Source organism: Callithrix jacchus, chromosome 4 (genome assembly GCF_049354715.1).
Source record: "Callithrix jacchus isolate 240 chromosome 4, calJac240_pri, whole genome shotgun sequence".
In the NCBI taxonomy this organism is placed as follows: Eukaryota; Metazoa; Chordata; class Mammalia; order Primates; family Cebidae; genus Callithrix; species Callithrix jacchus.
The window spans coordinates 23,519,275-23,528,424 of record NC_133505.1 but is presented as its reverse complement, the minus strand read 5'-3'; the positions used below and the strand labels follow the sequence as shown (position 1 = coordinate 23,528,424).

The 9,150-nt window shown below is 47.6% G+C and overlaps 1 long non-coding RNA gene across 1 annotated transcript; it reads right to left on the bottom strand.

Annotated features, from left to right (window-relative positions):
• Positions 1-1,607: 1,607 nt before the first annotated feature.
• On the bottom strand, positions 1,608-4,892 carry LOC108591355 (uncharacterized). The gene is made up of 3 exons (XR_001911255.4): positions 4,444-4,892; positions 3,160-3,379; positions 1,608-1,804 (listed from the first exon to the last, which is right to left on the bottom strand). It is a non-coding gene; the product is annotated as an uncharacterized LOC108591355 (long non-coding RNA).
• Positions 4,893-9,150: the final 4,258 nt, after the last annotated feature.

The following is a 9,150-nucleotide window of genomic DNA, read 5'->3' as shown; positions in this document are numbered from 1 at the left end:
TCTCTACTAAAATTCAAACAAATTAGCCGAGTATGATGGCGTGCACCTGTAGTCCCAGCTACTCGGGAGGCTGAGGCAGGAGAATTGCTTGAACCTGGGAGGCAGAGGTTGCAGTGAGCCAAGATTGTGCCACTGCACACCAGCCTGGGAAACAGAGTGAGACTCCATCTTAAAAAAATAAATAAATAAATAAAGATAATAAGCGTTTTCTTAGAGTTTTGTTTAAAATGTGCATTCATACTGAAGAATGCCTTCTCTGATTTCTTTATGCTAGGATGACTCCAGCTGCATTTTAGCTAGAGTAACTGGTTCTGTTGAAATGTTCTACTTTCATCAACTAAACCTTGCAATAAAGAAAACATTCTGACTTCAGGAGCTATTTATTTGCTAACTAAAAGATTTTACTTGGAAGCTGAATGAAGAGACCAGAGGGTCTCACTCTATTGTCCAGCCTGGAGTGCAGTAGCAAAATCATAACTCACTGCAGTCTTGAACTCCTGGGCTGAAGGGATCCTCCTGCCTCAGCTTCCCAAATAGCTGGGACTACAGGTGTGCACTACTACACCTGGCACTGTGTGTGTGTGTGTGTGTGTGTGTGTGTGTGTGTGTGTGTACAGACAGAGTCCCACTATGTCACCCACCCTGGTTTTGAACTCCTGGCTTGAAGAAATCCCCCTGCCTCTGCCTCCCAGAGTGCTTGGATTATAGGCACTTGACACTGTGCACAACCTCTTAACAGATCTCAAAATCTCTTCAGCAATTGCCAATTTACTACTTAAATAGTCTACAGTGTTAAAAGATCTTGCGTTCTATTGCACTAGCTACTAATCTTTTCATATAATTTCAATTAGTCCTTTTTTAAAAGTGTTAACCCCCATTCATTCTATGACACAAGTCATCCTTTCAATCCCTGATCACCTCCTTACCCTAAAATTTGGTAAGCAAATGTGTCAAATGCCCACTGTAAACTCAATTAGTCCACCAGCTTGTGGGTGGTAAGGAATCTGATAAGTCCATCGCATAAGATTCTTCACAGCACATCATTATACTCCACCTGACGTCAAATGGACTCCTCGATTAGATAATAATACATAAGGAGCTGGGCCAAGTTAAAAACTTCTTTCTGCTCTGGGCCTCTCATCGTGTTTGCTGCAGTTCCTGGATATGCAAATCTAAATCTAGAATGCGCGTGTACCTAACCCGGCCAAGGTTGACAGGTACCCACCAGGAGCCACGAGTACAGCACTATTCACCTGCCAGCAGTGGGACCTCCTGGATTTTCTCAGGTTGTGGCCACAGCTGCTTGTAGTCTCTGATGATTTTGTTGACAAACAGAAGAAGTATTAGTCACACTTTGAGTTTGTGAGAGAAATAGCAGGAAACGCTTTTCTTTGCCCTCAAGTAGTACATTGCCGACTACATTTATTGCTCTCCAAAAATTCATATCATATAAAAGAGGAAATGTAATATAATGATTGAAACACATTCAAAGTCCCTCTGACCGTAATATTCATGAGTTCAAATCTCATGTGAGCACACGAAGATGTTTAGTGAGTGCACATCAGTGATGTCCAAATTACACCTAATAAAATGGCTAGAGAGAGAAAAATGATACTCTGTTTTATTTCAGGTCCTCATAGCTCCCATTTAGCCAATTTGGGTCATTCTTTTCACCCTGAAGTTTTGCTAGTGGCTGCCATGTTGTCTGCTGGTTGTGAGTTGTCTTGGGCTGATCAGAAATGTAGCTGGTGTGAAGCAGGGTCCTGCTCCCTTGCCATTCCTCTTGCTGGCCTTCTGGGAGAAGCTAAGGAAGATACCAAAGATAAAAGGCACGTGCAGTGATTAAGCGGAGTGGTGCCCCGTGTCCATTCGCCAGATTAAATCAGTGGGTTTGTCAGAAATGGGAGAAGGACTCTCAGTTCAGCTGCTCACTTAAAAGTATAGGCTGGGCACAGTGGCTCAGACCTGTAATCCCAGCACTTTGGGAGACCAAGGCGGGTGGATCATTTGAGGTTAGGAGTTCGAAACCAGCCTGGCCAACATGGTGAAACCCTGCCTCTACTAAAAATACAAAAATTAGCTGGGCATGGTGGTGGGCACCTGTAAGTCCAGCTCCTCTGGAGATTGAAGCAGGAGAATCTCTTGAGTTTGGGAAGTGGAGGTCGTAGTGAGCCAAGATGGCATCACTGCACTCCAGCCTGCGTGACAAAGTGAGACTCTGTCTCAAAAAAAAAAAAAAGTTTGAAAGAAATGCTAAAGGCTCGCTGCGGGGTGGTGCAGTCCCTCCAGCAAGGGTGAGGCTCATAATCTCTTCAGTAAGGCTTCCGCTTCCCCATGCTTACGGCATTGTACACCTGGGCTGTTAAACCCAGCTAGTCATTGTTCTCTATCTGTAAAATTAGATGTTGGGGTCTCCACGGTGGCATATACATTGACATGTCCAAGTTACTACCCCCACCACACAGACGTTATTATATACCAGAAAAAGTGAAATATATTTGAGACCAGTGGCTCTGTAGAATTCTATCATGAAGAAAGATGTGTCTATCTTTCTATTTCATCTTTTTTTTTAAACGAGTCTCACTCTGTCTCCCAGGCTGGAGTGCAGTGGCACGCTCTCAGCTCATTGTAACCTCTGTCTCCTAGGTTCAAGTGATTCTCCTGCCTCAGCCTCCTGAGTAGCTGGGATTATAGATGCCCACCACCATGTCCGGCTACTATTTTTTTGAGACGGAGTTTCGCTCTTGTTACCCAGGCTGGAGTGCAATGGCGCAATCTCGGCTCACCACAACCTCCACCTCCTGGGTTCACGCAATTCTCCTGCCTCAGCCTCCCAAGTAGCTGGGATTACAGGTATGCACCACCATGCCCAGCTAATTTTTTGTATTTTTAATAGAAACAGGGTTTCACCATATTGGTCAGGCTGGTCTTGAACTCCTGACCTCAGGTGATCCACTCCCTCAGCCTCCCAAAGTGCTAGGATTACAGTCGTGAGCCATCCCTCCCAGTCCTATTTCACCTTTTTGATCTGTCAGTTGTCACAGACTGCCTTAATCAAGCATAGTGTTACCTCCTCCCTGGACAACTCTCCAAAGTCATTTCACCTCTCCCAGCCTCAAACTCATCACCTATAAGCTGAGGCAAGTGGGTAATACTTACCCTGCCTGCTGCAAAGGAATACTGTGATTGTCAATCAAATGCAAATAAGAGGCCAGGCATGATGGCTCACACCAGTAATCCAACACTTTAGGAAGCTGAGGTAGGAAGATCACTTGAGGCCAGATGACTCACACCTGCAATCCCAGCACTTTGAGAGGCGGCAGTGGGAGCATCACTTGAGTCCAGGAGTTCAAGACCAGTCCTGAGCAAGACCTCATCTCTACAAAAAAATAGAAAAATTAGCTGGGCATGGTAGCACGTGCCTGTAGTCCACTACTTGGGAGGCTGATGTAGGAGGACTGCTTAAGCACAGAAGCTCAGGGTTGTAATGAGCTGTGACATCTCTCTACTGCATGCCAGCCTGGCCAACAGAGTGAGACCCTGTCTGAAAAAAAAAAAAAAAGAGCCAATAGCCCCCTGAGCTGTCAAATTGCCCAAATGTTAGCCAGTATTACTGAGACTTCAAACATACAGTCAGTACAGTCAGTCCCAGATGTCTCTTTAGCCAAATCTGCTATAAACGTAGCAAAGATCTACCTGGAAGTGTGATAACTTTTTGATAAGGCAAAGAGATGGGATTATTGACTGGGGACTTCAAGATCCTTAGTTTGGGATCTGCCTGTCCCAGAGCCAGGAAAAAGCCTTTGAAAGCTTACAGGACCAAGTGCCATTGAACACCTGCCTGCCCTCCTCGCTCTCCTGTTCCTGACTCACTTAGAGAAAGCATTAGGACCACAGCACTTTCCCCATTCTCTACCTCCCCTTCCCCTCTGCTTTGTCTATGTGGACACAGGGGTGAATCTGAGTCTCTTCACACGGGCTTCTGACAGATGGTCCCCTATAGAGGGAGACGGCCAATAAGAGAGAAGGAAAGGGATTCATGAGCTTCCGCGAAACCACCAAGAAGAACTGGGAGAGATTCCGTGTATCCCTTCCCTGCCATGGCCCAGGTGGCAGTGCTGTGCCTTCCCTGTCCTTGACAGCAGTCCACCCACGAGGCGTGCCCATGTGATCTGTGGGCAAGTGCAGGGAACACACAGAAGAGACCACCTCCCCTCCCATCTGTCCTCTGTTTTAACCTCCAGACCCCCGGAGCATCAAAACCCATAGCCTCCAGGCTGTGAGGAACACAAGCGTATCTCAGCCCGGCTGCTCCTTAGCAAGGTGTGGGCTCGACACTAAGAAAAACCGGCATCCTCATCTCCCTCTGTCTGTAGGTTTTCTTGGGGGATATAAGATAGGATTCAGACACACGTGCCTCAATATAAACTGTAAATTACTCACCACTGGTCAGTGGTTCCTCAGTGGTAGTCCTGGATAGAGGAATAGACCCAAACATCTGAAACGCTGGCCCTTAGAAGGAATAAAGCTTTGCACAGAGAGCCATGACACAGAAAATGGGTCCCTGCCCAGAAGAGCTTACAGACTAATACCTATATGGGCAGAAGCAAAACACGTTTTCTCCATACGGCATGTTGTTGAGATCTTGCTCTTAATGGTATAAATCCTTGTAAATCCTCCAGATTGAAAGATGAATTGAGGGACGCATGGTGTGTATAGCAGGAGGCATAACAGCCAGCCTGTGGATAACGTGACAAGCTCAGAGACTCACGACCCAAGTAACCATGTGGAGGGTCCTGCAAGGAGGGGCAGGTGCTGCTGCTGCTGAAGACTGTCCCTCCAGACTGTCCTCTCTGACAGGGGCCACTAAGCCCAGGCAGCCGCCGAGCCCACGGCCCACCTCCATGCATCTGTCTCTGTTTCCCAAGAAAAGCGTGCCAGATGCCAAGTGGGTTATGCTGAGACTGAGCTCAACTTGTCCTGCTCCCAGTGCCCAACCCCAAACCAGGCTTGCACAGTCCATGCTCAGCATTTATGGCATGAAAAAAATAAATTAAACAATGCACTTGAGAAAACAGCCCCCAAGCCTAATTGTAACCCTAACCCTAACCCAACCCTAACCCTTCTTTTTGAAACTTTCATGACAGGACCAACATCAGAAGCATCCTTGGTCACTTTTGTAAATGAGTATCTTCATTACATCACACTCCAAACGTGATCACTGAGTCATAGTTTGTTCAAGTTGGAAGGAATCTTAGATATCTGCTAGCCTGGCCATTTCCTTAACATGTGAAATGTGATCAATCCCACCAAGCGGAGAATGTCTTACCGACATAGGATCTTAGTAATCTGAAGACAAACAATATCCAAAAAGTAGTATAAAGATGATCCAAAATCTGGCTAGATCTGAGGGTGTTCAATGGAAGATCTTTACACTGTGAATCTCTATTTCATTGTAAACTCTACAAGATTTGGGAGGATGTTCATGGGTGGGAACAAAGTCAGCTAGAATTTTTTTTCAAGTTATTAAGATAGACTCACAGCAAGCAATTCTTTTAATTTTAACAGTCTCTCACTGAGAGACCATTACATGCAAGACTCATCAAAGTTACTCTAGGAAAAAAAATTGCCAGGCAAGCATGTACAAATCATCCTGATACAAGGTCAACCACAGCACCTGCTGTAATAGCGAAACAAGGTTCAGAGGGAAAAATAACTGCAAGGCCTTGGGCCCAGCAGGTGAAAAGGGAAGGCAGTACCTAGTCCTGGAGAGGCAGGTGAAAATCCAACAGGTACATGGAAGAAGGCAAAGGCATACTGACGAAGGAATCAGCACTAGCTAAAGCAAGGGATAAATGAAAATCACCTTTTAACATTTTACACCAACTGTATTTCAGACACTTTAGAAGTATAAATGCATTTTACACTCACAACAACTGAATAAATTAGGTATCACTGCTTCCATTTTCAGAGGAGAAACTGGACTTTGGAAAGATTAAAAATGTGTCATATGAGGGTGAGGATTACATAACCCATATGGGGCGACACCCAGATATGAACCCCTGTAAGTCTGCCTCCAATGCCAGGGCTTTTTCCGCCTCCCGAGGCTGCCTCCCAGGGACAGGGAGATGGCAAGGCACATTTTAGGGACATTAGCTCCATGTGGCTCGTTCACAGGGACAGGGGGACTCGGATGGTAAGAGGCTGAGAAAATGAGGAAGATGACAGGGAAAGGAGATTGGAAGGAGGAAAATGAGGTAAGAGCTTTGCTGCTGGTTGTTTTCTATGACGAAGGAAATTAGAGAAAGTCTCAAGGGCTCAGAGGAAAGGGAGGTTTAAGATGAGAAAAAAGTGACAGCTGAGCAGGATCACAGAGAAAGAAATGAGGCCAGGCACAGTGGTGCACAACTGTAGTCTCAGCTACTCAGGAGGCTGGGGCAGGAGGATCATTTGAGCCTCAGAGGTCAAGACTGCAGTGAGCTATGATCGCACCACTTCACTCCAGCTTGGGTGACAGAGTGAGACCCTGACTCAAAACCAAAGAAGAAGAAGGAGGAGGAGGAAGAAGGAGGAGGAGGAGCAGGAGGAGGAGCAGGAGGAGATTAGCAGCAAGAGTGGGAGGTTTAGCCTTCGAAAGAATAAGGAACATTTCTTCCCCAAAACAGTATGAAAGGAAAAGAGAATGAGAAATTATCCCCCATTAAAAAACAAAAAAAAAGTCCAGGCATGCTGGCTCACGTCTGTAATCCCAGCACTTTGGGAGGCTGAGGCAGGTGAATCAGAAGGTCAGGAGATGGAGACCATTCTGGCCAACATGGTGAAACCTTGTCTCTACTAAAAATACAAAAAATTAGCCGAGTGTAGTGGCACGTGCCTGTAGTCCCAGCTACTTGGGAGGCTGAGATAGGAGAATAGTTTCAACTTGGGAGGTGGAGGTTGAAGTGAGCCAAGATCGCATGACTACACTCCACTCCGGGTGACAGAGTGATACTCCATCTCAAAAAAAAAAAGAAAAAAAGTCAGCAATCTCTGTAGTGTGGAGAGGTGGTTTGCTTAGCCAATCGGGTGAAGAGGTGTGTTCCAGAGAGAGGAACGAGCAGGGTCAGTTAGGGCTGGAACAGAGTGGAAAAGATTTGGAGCAGCTGTCCTGGGAATCTGATAGGGAGCTAAAAACAGAGTCAGAGGAGGATGCCTAAAGGCACCGGGTGCGTCCCCAGCAGGACCGGGCAAGGGGTCCAGTTACTTTTGGGGCACAAATCTCTTCAATGGAATCCAGCGCTTTGGATCAGGAGCAGATGTAAGGATTGCCCAGGGAGACACAGGGGAAGGTCAAGAGGGTAAGAAAAGGGAGACGCTTTTGAGAACTTTGCCAAATCATTTCGCCACAAAAGGAAGGAGGGAGGGAACAGATGCAACCAGGAGGGGTCCACGATGCCAAACACGAGGAGGGGCTCCAGGGGCCACTAGCTCCATGTGGCTAGTTCGCGGGGACGGGGGAACTTGGTAGGTAAGGGGTTGAGAAAATGAGGAATATGACGGAGAAAGGAGGGAGGGAAGAAGAAGACAAGGTAAGAAGTGGCGTGATCATAGCTCACTGCAGCCTTGATCAAGAGGCAGGCTTGACTTCCTAGGCTTCATGATAAAGGCAAAGAAGAGGCTTGGCAGGAATGAGTGAGTGAGACCTGTAGAAGGACAGGGGTGGTGGCTACACACATTTCAGAGATGGCCATGTGGAGGGTGGAGCCTCCTGCGGGATGTGGCTGTGCAGAGTGGCAGAGATGCTGAGAGAAGGAGGTCACTGGGGTTTAAGGGTCAGGGCAGCCATAGAGAAGTAGGAACAAGGATCACAATGCCCTATAGAGAAGGATAGCAGGGGTGGGGCAGAATGAGGACCAGGCGCCATGTGGAAGCCACCCACCAAGCTCACACAGGGACATGGCTGAACATGTGCTGTGCAGACACTAGAGGGTGGGGGGCGGTGACTTAGTAAAAGGGAAGTGTGGCTTGATTGTTAGTGAAATACCATAGTGTCACAACTAGCGCTGTCTCTGCCCCACCCCAAAAGGAACAGTCAAGTGAAATAGGCTTGGTAGATTCCCCCAGTATAGGCAAGATGCTAGGAATTGCAGAGAGGGAGGCCAGAGGGAGTGAAGAAGGTACAGCGCGCGGTGTGGCACGTGGGCGTCCTGGGTGGGAACCTGCCAAGCTGAGCTCTTCACATTTAGAAAGTGTCTTCTTTGACCCTCTGCTTCAACAAAGCCAAAGCCAGCCCACCCATCCATCCTGTGTCCAGAACTAACAGTAGAGGGCCTGTGAGTACCTCGACCCCTCCTCACAGCAGAAGCCCCACACTCACCCCCAGGCAGGCTTCTGAACTGGCTCCTCTCCAGTGCCTACGTGGACCAGGCTGCAACCCCAGTCCTGGGTTTACCCAAGTTACCTCAACTTGGGAACAGGTTTGACTCCACCAAAGAAAAGATCTGACTCCTCCTCATTTCTCATTTGATCTTTTTTTTTTGTTTTAAGACAGGGTCTTGCTCTGTTGCCCAGTCTGCAGTGCGGTGGTACAATCGTGGCTCACTACAGCCTTGAACTCCTGGGTCCAAGGGATCCTCCAGCCTCAGCAGCGTCCCAAGTAGCTGGGGCTACAGTTGCTCGCTGCCATGCCCAGCAATTTTTTTTTTTGTAGAGATGGGCTGTCACTGTGTTGCCCAAACTGGTGTCAAACTCCTGGGCTCAAGCAACCCTCACGCCTCAGCCTCCCGAAGTGCTGGGATTACAGGCTGAAGCTACTATGCACAGCCTGGTACTCTCTTGGACACAGTTTTAGTCTCCCTGATGGCCTCCACCACCACCCCCTGCCAGGCCTTGCCCACTTTAAGAGAGCATTTCACAACAACTAACATTTAGCACTGCTCAGTACGTGGAAGGCATGGGCTAGAAAAGGCCTTGGAAGTCCTTCAGTTCCTTTCTGATTCCTTCAATAACCTTTCCACCAAAAAGTGACCCACTGCTGCTAGAATACCCCAGAGCCTGGGAACTCACTCCTCATGACACTGTCCATCTCACTGCAGAGTGAATGAACGGCTCTGCTGGAAACTTTCCACTCCTGAATCCTTGCTCTTTCCTCCACAGTCATGCAGAACAAGC